Genomic DNA, 15,959 nt, shown 5'->3' with positions numbered 1-15,959 from the left:
GTAGAATCTCTGTTATATTCATTTAAAACCAACAGGACACAAAAGACTACTGTATGCCACTATCAAAGGACAGAAATAGTATGACCGGGATCTCCATGTTTAGAGTTTACATTTCTTGTATTCAGTTGCTGTTTTACATCAGTGCAACATTTATTTGAATGTTTTTTATTTTTTTCCTTTATGTATATTTTTAACATGCTTGACTCTAAATCATACTTGAGTTAAATTATGTTTCCATCCATCCTCTTACCATTAAAAGAAAGACAAGTGCACAAACAAAAAATTAAAACACACAGAAGTTATGTTTGTGTGAGTGCAGTGTGCAGTTTTTGTCTTTGTTTTTAATCTCTTTGATATGTTTGTGTGAATGTGGTTGTGTGCCTGTAACACTCATATCTAGTAACATTTTATTTTGTCTGTTTGGTAATAATAAAATCAAACTATGGGAACTTTTGTTGTAACATCAGTGCTGTTTTACCACCCGAAGGCCTGTGAATTCTTCATTTATAGGTCAAAGTGTCTGATTAAGCATTGTGGTTCCTGAGCCTTCCGTTTTTTTAATGCCACATCTCTAAACCAGCTGCAAAGTACCTGTAAGACCAGCTACACATGAGAATACTACAGTACCTGTGTGTATACTGTGTGTAGAATCATGAATCATCCTTTACTGAGTTTTCAGAAAGCATGATGGGGCAGGGACTTTCAGCTTTTCTCCAGCTTTCTCTCTGGAAATGAGTAAGTGACATAGTTTTACATTGTATGTGTGAAGATTTGTTTATTTCTGTAGGCGGATTGTCAATCTTCTGGTTTCTGTCGTGGGAGTGTTTCCTTTTAAAACAGGGTTTCCTATTCGATGTAGACACTGATCTATACACTGAAGGTGTTGCCATGTTATGCTTACATTATTTTTTTTAAAGCTTAATTTTTTTCTGCCTCGGTGCAGAAAAACTAAGGCAGAGTGAGACAGACAGAGAGAATGTACAACGATTGTCACCACAGTGTTTCTGCTTCCTGTGAGGTTGTAATGCTCTAACCAAAATACAGATTTGCTAAATAGATGCAAAATGTAGAAAGTGCTTTGCTAAGCTTAAATTTTGTCCCCAGTAGTAGAGCAGACAGTGTCACAGTTGGCCTGAGGTGGCGCTAGAGAACCTCAGGCCTAAATCTGAGGTTGCCTAAATCAGTGTTGATTTTAAGGACGTCTCTGAGTCACTGTGTCAGGCTGATCTTTACATCGTCACACTTTCAGAAGTTGAAGCTATTTTTTGTCATTCTCGGAAAACATGCTAAGCATACTTAAAGCAAAAAGCTTTACCTGTAGGTGAGTTATACCAGCGCTGCAAATGGTTCAGTGTAGTAACGTATCAAAGTGGCTAACTTTTATAAGATGTTTACTTATACAGACATTACATAAATATATAGCTATAGCCATGATGGTAGGGATGCATGATTGTACAATTCTGGGCCGATACAGATAAGATGTTTAATGTAACGATCTGGCCGATGCCAATATTTTTATTTTGTTGTTATTTATTCCCCATTTTGTGTCAGGGAAACAAAGAAATCTTTATTATAAAAAATGACTTAACAGTTTTAAAGTAAATCTTCCTTACGTTATCTTTTTATGAGCACAAATTTAATCATGAAACAACCTTTAATCATTTGCCAACAGGCCAATAGCAAGGTACATATTGTCTGATACAGATGTTCGGCCGAACAATCTATAAATTAGGGCTGGGCGATATGGCCTTAAAATAATATCACAATGTTTTTAGGCCATATCACGATATACAATATATACCACAATACATGAGCTATAGCTTACGTGAGCTATATTCTGATTGGTTGCTGCTTTAGATTGAGTCAAGATGCTACATGCAGGGAGTGTTTCTATGAGATATTAGTTCATGAGGATCCCCATTAGCCGTGACGTCAGCTGGTCTTCCTGCAGTCTGAAATGTAGAGATCCATACCAGATAAAATCACAGCTGTGGACAGTTTGTCTCCCCTTTTATAAGGTGAATGTGTCCGACCTCATATTCCATATTTAGTGGCAAAATGTGAAGCGAACCATCCGCAGAATCTCAGCTTTTTTTATTGTAATTAAAATCCGAACATAAATCGGTGGCTGCTGCTCGCACTGGTTGGGTTGCTGATAACTCCACAAGGTTCCCGGCATTGACAGCACAGCTCAAATCACACTCCCACAATTTGTTCTCTTAATATGCGATTCTCTAGCGTCTTGTCAATACGAGGGCCCTCCATAGATCCTCAACCTAAAAAAAAAAGCTGCGCTGAAAAGGCCCATTTTTCCTCATCCGGGGCATTCTGAATATTGCCGTGCATTATCAAGTGTATGAATTTAATTTATCAAGGTCTAAATGATCAATAGCGTTTCACATATTGATGAGGTGTATAAACTTCTCTGAGGTTCGATACCACATCCCTTTGTAATCCATTAACCTCTCCCTGGAGTTCAGGCCAACCTTAGATTTATAGGGACCCACTATAATAAATCCACTTGTACATCATTTAGTGTCTTGGGGGATTTGCAGTGCATTCCTGTCCAGAAAGCACCATCTATCCTACCCTCATATTCTCATCTACATTTTAAAAGTCCTAACAACATCCTCCACAGTCTGCGTACCCTTTCGGAAACCTTGTGCCCTGTGTAAGCACACTTCCAGGGGTAAAGCTGGTGCGTTAGCCAGTAACCAGCTCAGTGTGGTAGTGCAGTGAAGGATTGTTTGTCCAAAGCAACACCTTGGTTTTGACACCATTTGGCTCCCCGGTTGGGAGCCTTAACCTCATCAATCTTGCTGCTAAACGGAGAGCACTCAATAGGGTGGTGTATCGACGCGCTCTGAACTCCATTGTTCACTGGAACTGAGCACTCAGCAGGTTAGAGGGCTGAGTGTCTCCTTGGATCAATGCAAGGGTTGTTAGCCCATCGCAGCCAGTCAGAGGGCTAACATGACTCTGTCTGCACCGTACACACATCATCTCTACTCATTTAAAACTCCTTCTTGAGTCCTTGAGAGTTGATCCCAGTCCAGCTTTTGCTTGCAGGATAGTTCAACATCCTAGCAACAGCATTTGTCCAGTTCTTGAAGCATGAAGCTCCACCCAACATGGCAGCCAGTCATCTCTCTCCAGGGGGAAGTGTCCTGTAAAATAAAAATTTGCATAGGAAAGGTCGCGGACAATGCAGGAAGAGGAGGCCTGAGGAAGAAATGCGTCTCCTTCCTCTTCCCTGTGAGATAAGATACATGTGGCATGCAGCTGGGAGCAATCTGATGTAATACTTGATGTGTGACAAGGCCTGTGGAAGTCCACCGGTTGCTTTGCCCCTCTGGAAATATCCTTTTACTCCTCGGGATTCCACGTTTGGACTGATGCTATCACCATCTGCTGTGAAAATCTGTTAACCTTCTTTCAAGATGCTCTCCTACCATTTAGTTTCTCCTGTATTTTCTGTACTTTTGGGTCTCCACTTTGGTTCCGACTGATTTATCTCCACAACTATTGGATGGATTGACATTAAATGTTGTACAGACATTCTTGGTGCCCCGAGGATGAATCTCAGACTTTATACCTAGTGCCACTATCAAGTCAAAATCTTTCATCTATTAGAGAAATATCTCAATACCTAATGGATGTTGACCCATGGTTCCTAGATGATGTATCCTTGTCACTTTGGTGATCTCCCGACTTTTCCTCCTGCGCCACCATGAGGTCGACATCCGTGGTCTTGAGTGAAATGTCTTGACAAGAATTATTATTATAGAATTAAGATTAGATTTGGTACCAACATTCATAGCCCCCTTGGGATGAACATCTCCTCTAGCTCAAAATGTCAATGACGAAGCCAACTTCAGGTACGCTTTTGTGTTAGGTGCGAATTAGCAAATGAATTAGCATGCTAACACACAAAACCAAGGTGGTGACCACAGTAAACATTCAGCTAAATATCAGCATTTAAATGTTGACATTGTCATTTTGAGCATGTTAGCCTGCTGTTAGCATTAAGCTCAAACCACCAATGTCACCACAGATTTGCTTGCAGGTAGGCTAGTTAGCATGTAGGCTAGTGAAGACTCTCATGCTAGCAGGTAAGCTAGTGAAGACGTATGCTAGCAGGTAGGTTACGCTGTAGACATGTAAATGTTCACACTACGCCTGACAAACTTACAAAATGGCCACGCGTGGTGCGCTACATTGTCATCAAGTCGCTGTTGAAAGTTGCGGCGGTCATGTCCGTCATGCAGCAACAAGTGTTCAGCGCAAGTTTGTAGCCTCACATCGCCGGCTTCCTTTAAGAACGACTTATGGCCTGAAGCTCTGTCACTGGTAGTGTGAACACACCGTCAGTCTTGAGGAAAACGTTCATGGCCTTATTCTACGTAGGCTTGTACTTCAGTGGGTTAGCAGGGCTAACCTTTTTCTGACTGATGCCTTTCCTCAAGAGCTTTCAGCAGTGAAAGTAAGGAAGCACGGGTCACCTCCAAAAGCTCTCAGCTGCTGTCTCTCTAAAAGCAGCTTACCAGTTCTGAGCAGCCGCTGAACACTGGCTCCTTCCTGGTGAAAATGAGAACATTTGACAAGCCAAGGTCACCAGGGGGCTTTGCCTGTATAAGGCTTCAATCGCAGGGCCCAGCGAACACTGCAAAGTCATAAAGCACTTTGTCATCACTCGCTATATAAACTCTCAACAATCAAGTGGGATCACATTCCCTCCCTCCCACCCTCCCACTCTGTGTGGCCTGTGTCACTTGATTTTCTCCTGGCGCTGTTTCAAATCCAAATGGAGTGTGTGGATACTGGAGGGCTGTCATGTGGAAGGCTGTGGGGCCTCTTTTGAACCTGAAGGAAAGCTCTGCTCACCTTGTTGGCAGGTAAAGGAAGGCGCTGGTGAGGAGCAGTGAAGGGAAGGCAGCGGCACGCTGTAAAAAACAGAGAGGTGGGTTCTGGCTGGCAGTATTTATGAATGGTCCAATAATGAGCCATCAGGAGCGTGGTGGCCATGAGAGCACGAAGGGAGACAAAAGGCAGGGAAAAAACGAATGCCCTTGTCCTGTGCTGGTGGAGAGCAGCGACGCCGTTGCGAAGAGATTGGATTATTCAAGGGAAGGCCTGTCAGCCTGCTGAGGCACCGCGGCTGCAGGCAGCGCAGGGGCAACAGGTGCGGCGCTCGGCAGCGTTTGTGCAAATTAGACTAATCACAGGGCCTGACTGTGGAACACCTGAAGCATGCTCATGACCAGGCGGGCAGGAGAGGGGGGTAACGGGGAAGAAAAGAAGAAGAAAATAAAGAAGTACAGAGGGTCCAACAGCTGTCTTCTTCATGGCTTTTTGTATCCACGACGGGCCTCACGTTCTGTACGCACAGCTATTCACCTCGGGACAACATTTCTCATAGAACGTGTACATAAACAAGTCCACAGGCATGTTAGCGACTGCGAGACTGCGCAGAGACGCAGATCACAAGGGCAAACATGTAAAAAATCATCACCAGCATGTAAATAAATACCAGTTTTCATGTTATGAGCATTAATATCTACCAAAATAAGCATGATATCTAGCTAGTCCCAGCCCGGTCCTGGTCCAAAGCTCTTGGTTCTCTCAGCTCTCAGTGTAAACAATAATACACCCCTTGTCCTTGAGCTCCCAGTCTGCTAATACCGCTAACTGAGCTAACCAGCTAATGGCAGCTACAGTTAGCAGCAGTTAGCTGTTGAGTATGAATTTGACAGGTGGCTAATGCTAATGCCAGTTTTTATGAATCCAGCTGCCTCGCAAGTAAAGGAGCTAACGTGTCGTACAAGATCGAATTCCACAAAACCGATTAAATTCACAAAGTTTCGTAACTAAAAGCAGCAAAAATGGTAATCAGGTTCGAATAGTCTTACAGCAGTGCAGCTAGCCTAGTTTCACCCACCCTAAGTACACGTCTGTGGAGAAGGGGAAGGCCGTACATTCACCGACCTTGTCCTCCAAAATTGGCATGGATTGTCACAGCGAAATACAAGCCACATTTTCATGCCCTTAGTGAGGAGGAGAGCGAGTGAAAAAAAATAATCCCAAAATCCCTCAGTGGACACCCAATGTCTTGTTTTGGAGGGTCTGCGGCACTCACAGAATTCTTCTGGTAACAGAAGCTCACAGTGAATGATGGACGTTTTCTAATATTAGCATCAGCAGAATCTTCCCAACCTTTGCTTCTTCCATGCTACAAATATCACATTGCTGATGTATTCCATATTAAATTACTGAGTTTTAACTGAGCGGGGCTGTGCAGTGTCTGTTATCAACAACCATAATGTGGAAGATTAGCACACACATGATGCCCACCTGTTGCCCAGCTCTGTTTTATGAAGGTCACAGCTGTGATACTGAAACCGGTCTTTTTAAAGGCGCTCGTGATGTTCATGAGGGCGTGGGGCTGGTGTTGTTCAGGAGTCACTCAACAGAAATAACGCTGATTGTAACGCTTTAATTTTAAATGTAAACAGTCACCAACCAGAGACCATACTCAAAACTTTAACCTGCTTAAGGCTTCACCACACGCTTGTCTTTTAAATGCCACAGTTGTCACATTTCTGTTCAGCCCACGCAATGTCAAGTTTATCTTTGTTCCCACCCAGCCTCTGCCGACCACGTCGGGGCAGTGACATTAATATCTATTGCTTTATATTCATATCAAAACTACCTTAAGAATCCTTTTTAAGGTCACAAGACATTTTCTTTTGTTGTTTTCCTTGGTTTCTCTTGAAAATCAGTATGAGTAAGATATTATTGTTTGACCAAAGTTAACTAGACTAACGTGGGTTTTGGGAATGATTCACCACCTGCACAGTTAAAGCTACATAGTGTGCAAAGTTCAGCATGGAACAAAAATGACTGAAAACTTGAGGTGGTCTTTCCCTGAGTTTGAGAATGATGTGTTGATTTTTTTTTTTTTTAAGCATTCAGGATGAAATTTTATTAAATTTTAAGTAAAAACTATCCAGTGCAAGGCAAGTGTGTTGGTATAATGGACTGAAGTACATAAAAAACAGTCCGTGCATGCAGTTAATTTATAGATGCTGAGAATATCAGGAAGTGAATTAAAGGATAAGTTCCCCCAAAAAATGCAAATTTAGACTCACCTGATTCTGATGATGTCAGATGTGAAGTTTCACAGTCCACAAAACATTTCTGGAGCTTCACGGCGAAACAGTGTTGCATTATTCTCCTAAACAACTGAAGCAGATGGGGACTTGTTTTAAACATTAAAAAAACAACTGAAAGACAACAAAAAATGGCTCCATACGGCTCACCTGATGTAATCCAAGTCTCTGGAGGCCCAGAGATCCCAAATTGATTTGAAAAGACATCATTTGCACCCTTTATACGTCAAAATCTTCACTGTAGCTGCTAAGCTAAAAGCGTTAGCGTGCAACCTGTCTGAAGTGGGTACATGGCCTCGAATTCAAACATCTTTTCATATCAGTTTTGGATCTCAGGGCTTCCGTAGTATTTTTTTGGTACTTTTTTTTTAAAGTCCCCATCTGCCTCAGTCGTTCAGGAGAATAATGCAGCGCTGTTTCGCTGTGAAGCTCCAGAAATATTTTGTGAAACTTCACCCGACTTTCCATCAGCATGATGGTGAGTAGATAATGACTGTGTTTCCATTTTTGGATGAACTTATCCTGTGAGGCTGCCAAATATCTTGACCACAAGTTTAATCAGATATTAGTCATCAACAACAAGCTGAATTATGATTTGTACAGCTGAGCTGATCTTACGTCTGATTTTCTTTACAACTTAAACCTTTTCTCCTTTAAGTCAGTAGCTGTTCTGCTCTCCGATGAGTCAGCATAACAGCACTGACCTGTTCCCACGTGTAAAAAAGAAACTTTTCTGTTTTGGTTCCACATTTGTGACCAAAACTTCATCTTTTTTTTTTATGTGACCTGTAACTGTTCCTCGTCGAAAGTCATAAATTAACCGAGTGACATTTCCTGCATCCTGCGGCCGTTTCTTCATGTAAATGAGATCAGATGTGCACATGAGGAATTTATTAAAGCAGATTACTAACAGGTGGGTGTGTGTGCTCGTGTGTGCGCGTGAGAGAGAGAGAGCCGAGCAGTAAATACCAACTTCCCTGTATGTGTAAACAGGCAAAACCCCTTTAACGTGCTTCGGGAGGAAATCATCGTTTTCTTTCACAGAAATTACAGCTGAAAGCCTCCCGCTGCATTAACATAAGAGTGAGTCATACAGCGCCGCTGCCAGAGTCAAACGGTTTTACAGCTCTGTCAAACGCTGTCCGTTGTGTGTTCCAGCCATCATCGCAGAGCAGAAACACCATGTTGGACCATTCCAGCTTATTGTCAGCCAATATGCCAGGCTTTTTCCCTGAAAGAAAACGATCCCATTCCCCTCGGACTCACGTCAAATTAAGCAAATTTACAGCTTAGCACTTAAGAATTCTCCGTTTGCCAAGAAAGCAGCAGCGGGCCTCACTTGCCAGTTTAGCGGCGCTGCACTGTGGCAATTGAAGTGGAATGAGAATTACTTCTGAGAGAGCGCCGGGCCATTAGATTTTTCTTCTTTCTCTTTTTTTTTTCTTGCTCCGAGCTCTCTCCTTTTGGATAAGACTTATAAAGTGATGAAACACTCCCACTCAACTCCGGAGACCTCTGGTCCAATTCTGAAACGAAGGGTAATGGCAGCGTGGCGACGAGCCAGCCCGGATCAACCGTTTTATGCACTTGTTTCTGGTCGCTGTCTGCTACTAGTTGTTTGTTCTGCTGGCAAAGTCGTGTTTAACTCTGGGGATGAGTAATCTGTGGCAATGGGCAAACTTGAGGCAAAGTAAAACAAATAGAACACAATGTTTGGTATTTCTTCGTAAACATTTATGTAACAGGGCTGACAGGAGGCTCATTTTTCACAAGCTGTTTAAAGGGCCTCAACGCTAATCTTTCCACTGGATTCTGTTTGTGTTTGTAAGACGACAACTGCGTGTTTACCAAATAACATCTCCCGTGTAACATTACACTCACTGCCCGCCTCCCCCCCCTCCTGTGAAAATGTGTTCACCTCAAACACAGCTCACAGAAATACAGGAACTGTTTCTTTCGCACTCAGCACAGTAATCACTCACTTTTTGACTCAACAACTTCCCATTCAGAATCAAACATCCATCAACATTTAAAAAAAGGTGTTAAGTACCTGATGTATTGTCTCATCTAGAGGACTTCTAGTCAAGTGTGTTGAAATAATGAATTTTCATTTTCAGGAAACTTCATCTAAAGGTCAAACTCATAATCTAAAGTGCTGGAGTGTCTCTCAAGAAAAGGCGCAGCCTCGGCGAAACTACGACAGCTTCACGTCTGTGATAACATCTTTTAAAATAAATATTAGTTTTTACTGGATTTCATGTTTCTCGCGATCCACGATGAGCGTCGCTGACCTCAAAGCACACCCTGACCTCTGCGGAGATGAAAACAGAAACAATAAGAAGAATGACGCTTTATCAAAGAAAAAAAATATGATGTGGGTCATTACCATGAAGATCTGATCAGCAGTTTCCGGACGTTCGCTCGACTTCTTCCCTGTGTGAACTGGCCGCGGTCGAATCCAGTTTTTCAGGTTTTTGAAGTTAATAACCGCACCGCCAACCGCAGCCGCCGCCGCCGCCGCCGCTTGTTTGTTTTCACCAACTGAATGTTCCAGCAAAACTGTGAGAAGAATGCTTTTGTTATCTTAATGGCGTAAGCGAAAGAAAATGTGTTGAAAGACAAAGATTTGCAGATACACCACCCGCTAAAGAATGTGAGGTGTGTTTATGGAAAAAAGGAGAGAGAGAGAGAGGAAAAAAAAAGAAGCAACCCAGCCAGAAAACGAAGCATACAGGTGTTGCACAAGAGAGGAATATATGATTGAAAACCTGCTGAGCGTATACAGAAGTTGGTCTGTGCTTTATGAGGCACAGGATCTTTAAAAGATAATTATATATTTGTGTATTCGGAGGGAGGATGAAGTCAATACTCGTCTGACCAGGCGCTGGTTGCTATGTTGAAAAGCCTGACAACAACCTAGTTCTCTGAGTGTGGTTGGATTTAAATGTGGAAAATATAAAACGGATGGAAATCTCTTGTTTTTTGCAGATCTTTGTAGACCAGCTCTGGTGTTTGATGTTTGAAACTATCTCATGTTACAACTCAGACTTTCCTAGAAACAGTTTTAATAGACGTGGAAATTCTTATTTGGTTACTGTAACTGTTTAATGTTCTCAGAGTTACACTCTTTTCTGCGTTGCTGCTGAGGATAAATCCTTCTTGTAATAATTGCTTTGTTATTTGGTAACCACATGAAGCAACACAGGGCACCTTGCCTGAAGCTGAATGTCTGCTAAGAGTCCTGAGATCACTACGTACGCCGCACTTTGAAAGATGCCAACACCGTCGCAGACCGCAGTCGCACACGTTGGGGAAGAACAGCAGCATATCTAAACAGAGCCACATAAGGCAAAGCCGCATGTTCCTATGGCCCTGCATCCAATAAGGTCTTGTTAATGGTAAATTGGATGAGTGTGTGTCCAATTCTCCATTTCCTCTGAGGTGTCTCAGCAGCAACAGCTGCTACCAATGGCAAAGCCGCTTTTTTCACACAGCCCCCTTTTCTGCCGTGTGACCGAGGTCTTTCCAAAATAAGCCCATACACATGCAAAAATAGATAAATGAACATCTATTGCAAAGGGCACGGGATTTAAAGAGAGGGGCAACTGTGGCAGAGTGCTGAGAGAGACGAGGGAAACATCTCATCCAAAAATGTAAACTATAAATGGGCCAATGAAGCAGTAAAATGAGCAATGCGGCCATGTCATATCCTCGTGATACATGATATACTGTGTACCTGTGGGGCCTATCAGCACCCAGCCAGACTGTGTCTGATGATAAAGATGTGATACGCGAGACGGCAGGTCATTCATTTTATGTAAAAGGCTTTTCTACTTGTGGCCACAGCCTCATTTTCTGCGGTGTTGAGCTGGGCAGCTTCAGGGTTTAGTTATAAAAACTTCTCTCTCCACATTTGGGGTAAAAATAATCTCACTGGATGAGTTAAACATCAACTGGTGGAGCCAATAAGAGCTCTGATTTACTGACTGCAGAAGTCCCACAGTTCTGAGGGTATATCTGAGTATTTCATGATTTTACATAATTTCTCATTACTTTGTTCATTGTGCACGTCAAGAAATGTGATTGCAGACTTGGTTGTGTAAGGATTTAAAATACATAAATGTAACCTGATAATAGAGCCGAGCACCTAGCCTTAATTTAGGCCTAAATACCTTGAAGAGTGGACTGGCTGACAAAAGCTGTCTTTATTTAGCTGTTAGTTGTTTTTACAGGTCGTAAACAGTTTTTACAGTAACTGATTTGACATTAGCTTCTGTTAGCTCTGGTTTTCTCATAATCCAGCTTTCTAAAAAGCTGAAACATGGGGTTTTGTGGAGACCGGCCAAATGTGAGTCCGCTTTTGAAAAACAGTAGCGATTATGTTTTAACCTTTCAACAATTATTTTCCAGTTCTTATGAGGATTTAGGCAATGTTGTTGAATGCTAACAAATGATTTTTGTCTTACCTTTTCTTTTGTCAAAGAAGACAGATGAGAGCTATCGTGTTACAAACACTAGCTAGCAGGTTCAGCTAGCCACACTAGCTGGAAGCAGCACCAGCTATGGTAAGCTAGGCAGTGAGTGTGCTAACCATAGATTTTTAATAGACCTAGATACTGGACCCAAAGATTGGGCCTATTCAGTCCAATGAGGACTGACCAAGTTACTGTTGCTAGGTTGGACAAGCTTGACAACAAGAAACATGGCAACCTGACTATTGTTGGTGACATTAGGCTCAATCCTCAATAGCGTTAGCTAACCGTTATACCTTAGCTAGCGTTTTGCTTACATTAGCTAACCTGAGATGCGATCATATACAATATGATGTGTCCGTGAAGATCGTAGCATCAACATAATGTGACCTCACATCGTAATGTTACCTTTGAACGAACGTATATGTTTTTCTTTTCAGCATAGGTGAACGTCGCATGTAAGTTCAACACAAACAGGAAAATCTTTGGCTGCAATACCACATGTGGCCACTGGACAACTTAGAAGCTAGGCTGAGTGGCGCCTCCGTGTCCAGGTGCAAATGATATATTCAAGGTGCTTGCTAGCCGACAAAATTCATTCTGTTGTCATTCATTTTTTAAAAAGGTTTATTTGTTGGCCACTTGGGGGAGAAAAATCAAGTTACACTGACACATTATCACCTTTTAAGTTGATACAGCGGACTTGTTATCAAACTGTTTCCTATTTACACAGAAGACACGGAGCAACATTAGCTTTTATTAGAGTGAGTAAGTCCAATATTCACTTTTTTTGGCACTCTTATCGTCTTCAACTCAAAATATCTGTCTCTTTAGCTGCTAAATGCTCCACTGTGTTCACCAGCTAGTTGCTAACTCATGTGTATCTGTTGTTTGTACAGTGAGTCTGTCTGCTAGTTCCACATATTTCTTTTAATTACATTCACATTTTCCACTCAGGTCTGACAAACTCCACCCAGTTATTACTGAAAACTCTGCTACAATCTATCATCCCTCCTATAAAATGCTAAAATCATGTGTCAGGGAGCATCAACAGGACTGAGGGGGAGACAGGCAGTTTGACAAACTGGTGAACAGTCTGTTTTATTGAGAGGTGTGTGCCTGGAGGCAGTTTTTGCAGAGCGTCTTGGACTAAACTGAACTGTGTTATCAACATCACATCTGACTGAAGTATCTGTGTCTCAGGCCTGAACAAAGACGCTGAAGATGCTCCGTCATGTTGGCAGCCATCACGCTGTAAAGTACATACAGTCCAAACACACTCAGCCAATCAGAGCCCGTGTCCCCGGCTGACTGTTCTGATCATCGGGAGCAGCTTTGTTTGTTTTCTGCCGATATCACACCTCAAATCACAATATAGTGATAATGACCGCACACATTATTACCTTTTTCTGTTGGCCTCATGTACAGCCCACTGCTCCTGAAAAACAGATGTAATCTTCATCCATCTTTGGTTGAATATCCACTATTTATGTAAACACTTTATTACAGTGCTCGTCTTAATGTCTCCACACTCTTTAATACCCAGTTCTGTTTATGTGATTGATGTTTTTGCCCATTATATTTCGTCATGTTTTAGTTTTTCTCATCTCATCTGATATATTTTTCATTTGGTATTATATTGTGAGTGTACTGATATTTTTGAAATATGCAAATGCTCGTTATCTTAAAAATGTAAATTGCCTTTTTTTAACGTTCATCGACGCTTCAAATGCTTCAGTTCCATTATTGGTTGTGTATGAATGTTGTTCAATTTGTCTTTATTCCTGTGGATCCTTGCACTCTTTGTTGTAGCAGTGACCGACCGTACACGCAGGTATTATTATAGTTTCATCTCATCTTATGTGATCACACTCTCTGGCACATTTTTCTCCCGGAGCCTTTCCAGCTCTCCCTCTCTGGCTATTACTGCAGGATTCGGGAAGAGGCAGGCGGTGAGTCCAGGGCAGGCAAATCTTCATAAATCCTTCCACAGTGGCTACCCTCTTCAGACTCCACTGTACAATATCTGTCTTCATCTAGGAGTGCACAGGCCCAGCCACCTGCTTTTCCTCTGTTCACCCCCTCCCTCCACGCTTTGTGAACTTAATAAAAGCTGCCATTAAGCAGCGCTTCATCTGTTTGGGCCCTAATCTGCCTTATAGGCATCATGTGACCACATATGCAGTGCACACCTGTCGTGTGTGTTCCCAGCCTCGACTGTCGCCTCTCCACACTCTCACTCAACCTGTTCCTGGCACATCAACCGACAGTTGTCAGTGATGCATGCATACCCACCACCCTCATAAAATACGCACCACTTGGAGGTGTTTTGTGAAAAGGTGGAAGGAAGTGTCGTACTCTTCTGTGACATTGAAAAAGACATCTGAAAACAGGCCTAAAGTCGTTCAGTACGTTTTTATTTCACTGAGTGAAAAGCTCAATCTTTGCATAAGACATGCAGAAACAGAAGAAAAACATAAATATAGCACAATGAAGATGAACAGCACTGTATCCAAGTGGAAATAAGCAATACGACAAGAATGAATAGTAGTGCTGAGGGCAACAAATTCAAGTAGAGACTTTTTAAAAAATTGCTTCATTGTCTACTTTCATATAAAATGTCTCATGAATCTCGCCAAATTGAACGCTAACGGGAGATGGCTTTTAGTCCAAAAGTGCAATATATTTTACAAAGTCTAAAATGTTGCTCTGTGTATCCACTACGCTGCAGTGAGCAGGCGGCTTTCATATTACATTTTTCCAGCAGTGGAAATACATCTCAGTTTATTTCCCCACCGCTTTTTTATACCATCCTTTTTACTCTGTTAATTAAAACAGTAAAATGATCTGTCGTTTCGGCAGCAGCCTATGCAGGATTTGGAGGTCGTTTCCGTCTGGTTTTTGTGTAATATAATTTTCATGTTTATTCTTTTTTTTCTGGTAGATTATATACAGGATGCCAGCTGGCTGACAGATGGTGATGCCTTTACCCGTGTTTTTTTTTTCTTCTTTTTTTTTTTTATTAAAAAAAAAAAAAAAAAACATCACAAGGAAGAGAAGGAGGAAGGACAGGAACAGCTGTAGACGAGGGACAGACAGAACCAGCGCACTGGCCACTGGGTGACATGAGGGAGTGGGAGGAGAACCCAGCACATGGCTCAAGGCAAAAAAAAAAAAAAGGGAAAACTGAACTAAAAAAAATAAATGTGCCCTGCTAACACTGAACAAGACACAGAGAGCCATCTTGTTAGCAGTAGCAGGCCTCTAAATCTCCCTAATGGTCCTCGGCTCTGATCTTGTTCTCGCACCAGAATGTCAAAGCATGAACAACGGGCGACCCCAGCAACAAATATTGTTGATTCCTCTACCTGCATGAATGCAGATGTTTTTTGTTTTTTTTTGTTGTTGTTTTCTTCAAATTCTGTGACAAAAAAGTGCCCCAGTTGGATATATAGCGGAACAAAGCAGGGAAAAGACGCACAAGGTCATGAAATATGAATCGAAGCTCTGAGCAGCTGGGACGGAGCCACAGGTCTGTGTTCTTACAGCCGTGGCCTATCTGTCTCTCTCAGGGGGAGACACGCACACACACACTCACTCACACACACACTCACACACACACTTCAGTAGTGTCACTGACAGATACAAAAAGAGACAGAGAGGTCGCTGCTGTGACCTTTTGCCCTGCTGTTCTCCAGCAGCACCTTTCCCCTCCACACGGGACCGCAGGCTGAAGCACTATCAAGCACTACATGTGTATTGTTATAATAATTATAGTTTCTTTATTTTCAACTTTTTACAAATCCTCCTATTTTACACCCTCTGTCACACACACACACACACACACAAACACACACACACAGACAAACATACACACACACATTAACTGAATTCAAGTGCACAGCGTCTCCCAGCCCCTACAGTTATCGCAGCAAATGATGGGAAAACAAAACAAATGTCGCCTCTGCGTTGTCCCGGGAGACAGTTCAGTCTGTGAACGAGGCATGCCCACAGCAAAGCAAATATAAACCAAGAATCTCGATTAATGAGGAAACAAAAATAAAATAAAACACCAAAGCACACACATAGAAAAATGACAATGAATAAAACGAGTTGTTAAATAAAACAGAAACATTGATGAATGAATTCAAATCAGTGTATTTTAGTTTGAGCTTCTGACATAGTTTGGAAAAAGAAATAAAATATACTGCATCATATCGTATCATAACGGAATCTGCCAATGCTACAGTATGAACAACTTTTTCCAAAAGATCTGGGGTAATTAAAAAAGGTCACGCACACAAGCAAACTATGATGA

The sequence above is a fragment of the Pagrus major genome, chromosome 7 (genome assembly GCF_040436345.1).
Source record: "Pagrus major chromosome 7, Pma_NU_1.0".
NCBI lineage: Eukaryota > Metazoa > Chordata > Actinopteri > Spariformes > Sparidae > Pagrus > Pagrus major.
This window is presented reverse-complemented; position numbering follows the sequence as displayed.